Genomic DNA, 2858 nt, shown 5'->3' on the forward strand with positions numbered 1-2858 from the left:
CGAAAGCCTCAAAATTGCCGGTCAAACCCGTTGACTTTGATTTTGACCGAAAATTCCAAATTTCTGAAAAGTCATATTTTATGCTTTCAACGTCCTGAATCCGAATCCGAAGTCCGTTTCACCAAATTCGAACCCGGTAAGCCGTCTTTCACTGATTTATCACCCGATTCGAACCGTTTATCGCAATTAAGCTCCGTTTCTGATATAATTTATGTTGATATGTATCTAAGGAATTATTGGAAGTTGAATTGAAGATCAAAGGCATTCGAATGGAATTTTTATGATCGATCAGTATTGCATGGAAATCGAGGTAATACTTTACTACCTCTTTATGCTTTATAGAACATGTTGGTATTTGTAAATGCATGAATGGAAATGTTTGGTCTCATATGTGTAATTAATGAAGTTCTACACTCAATCTGAATACGGTAAAAAGGTTCAGTAATTGATTATGGTTCAGATGACTTTTATAAGAAATTAAGGGATTGTTAGAATTAAATTACAAGTTATGTGCTTAGTGATAAAGAAATCAACCTGGATCTGTAACTTATAATTTATTTCATCAAAGGTTAAATGTTAAAGGTATTTGGATGAGAAATTATGAGAATACTCCGGTAGGGTAAAATTATGAAAATACCCTTGTGTTATAAAAAGACAAGATTGGAATATGGAAGTTGGATAAGAGGTTTTTAAAGACATATTGATCTGATAAAAAAATATATTGAGGTGCATAAGAAATGTTAGTTTTACTTGGATATTATGGATAATCGGTTTTTAACCCCAAGAAGGTTTATGCTAGGTACTAGAGGTCTTTTAAGGAATCATTTCAAGATCAAAGAATGTTCGAGGAAGCAATTAATCATAGAATCTCTATATTATATTATTTTTGTTAGGAGATAATATCGAAATTATCTGGTTAAGAAATTACGAAAATACCCTTGAGAGATAAAATAGTCTAAATTAACCCTGAATGAGAAAGTACTTTGAGGATTTGTACTTAACTCGATTAAATACGAATTTAATTGTTAAGATCCTGCCTTTGTACAGAGAAATTCATGATATTCCGTTTGTAAGATCTGAGAAGACACTTGACCCGAAAATATTCGAATAATGAGTAAATACTTGAAGAGTAATTTATCGGGGGTATTCTGCTGTCAAAATTATTTGAAAGGACTGAAGTAAAAGATAATATTGAATTAAATAATAAGACCGGATGACAGGAAAAGATTGAGATACCGTAGATCTGTAAAATGACCAAAATACCCCTATAATAGAAATGACCCAAGAATATCACCAAGCTCAGGAATGATTGAATATCCTCGAGCTCTGAAATGAATAGAATAAAACTGGACATCAAGATTACCAAAATACCCTCATGACCTATACCAAGCAAATGCCTTGGATTAATTAAGGAATCTAAATAAGCATAGGTATTAGCATACCTTTAAAAGTAATGGATCATAATTTAAGTGAGTAGATCAACCCTAAAGCTATATAAATACCTGAATGGCATATATATATTACTGGAATGTGTGTTCGTCTTCTCAAGTTTGGCTCAATGATAATTTTGGAAGTATTCAACTCAACTCAACTCTAGATCGCATTCAGTACTAAGAATTGGACGTTTGTTCGATACATCAACCATGAAGACCAAATCGAATGGAATGGAAGAACAACATGTATCTAAAATTCAGTAACGTCTAAATTACTCTGAAAAACCCCGAAGTAACTGGAATGGATTTGACTGCTAAATAAGCTAAGTAACCTCAATGATTGAGGATTAAGTAAGTGAATTGGATAAGTCTGTAAATTCTGATGAGTTTATAAGATGTATTATCCTTATGGAACATGAACTACAAATCAAGCCCGTCAGTATTTCATGATATCGTGGAAGCTTGGAAATGAAATACAGATCATTGGAAGATCTATTCAGCGATGATTCTGAAGGTGATCTATGAACAAGAATTTGTGGTATTAAAAAGTAAATACCCTGGAAGGGAAATGAATTGACCAGTGGATATAAATTGTTAAGGTTCTGAATCTTCGTTATCAAGTTGTTCGATTATCCGATCAATTGACATGGATGCAAAGGATTTTGAATACCCTTCTGATTACGTACAACTTCTGAAAACTGTCCGAATAAGATATGATCCTGATAATTCACATTCTGAATAACTGATGATTCTTTCAGTTAATGAACTCTTCCAATAGTGATTCTAAATTCCAACATTCTATCGACATACTGAAGAACTGTGTTTCTCTTCCTGATACAGTACCTCTAAGTAATACCTGTAAACTTTGCTGTGTTCCCTAATCATATAAATATTTTATCTGATTTCTGACTTGAAATCTGTTATGATACATTACCTAAATTCTGTTCTGATTTCTGATCAGGATTCTGTTCTGATATATTATATGAATTCTGTTTTGATTTCTGATATCTCCGTTTACCGACGGAGAAATGTTTTATCTGGGGGGTTTATTGTTGGAGGAAGATTATCTGCAGACTCCTTGGCTTTGTGCTCAGGGTCTAAATGGCATGTGCGGTTGGGTGTATGGTTCTGGGGAACCTACACATTTATGATGTGAACGGATGGGGGGATATATATATATATATATGGTTTAAAAAGATCTGAAAAGTTACATGGTTTTTGGGAACACACTAGAAAACCTATTCTGATCTCATGAACTCAGTAATCCAAAATATTTCTCTGAACTGAAAACTCATTGTTCGTTACCACCTGAAATATCAGTAGGATCTTTGCTCAGCATAAAAATATGTAAATTTTTGGAAACAATAAGGAAATAAATATTTATCTGTATCTGCACGTTCATCAGCATCATCTGGTAGTTCTGTA

Source organism: Hibiscus syriacus, unplaced genomic scaffold (genome assembly GCF_006381635.1).
Source record: "Hibiscus syriacus cultivar Baekdansim isolate YM2019G1 unplaced genomic scaffold, ASM638163v2 tig00008483_pilon, whole genome shotgun sequence".
NCBI classification, from domain to species: domain Eukaryota; kingdom Viridiplantae; phylum Streptophyta; class Magnoliopsida; order Malvales; family Malvaceae; genus Hibiscus; species Hibiscus syriacus.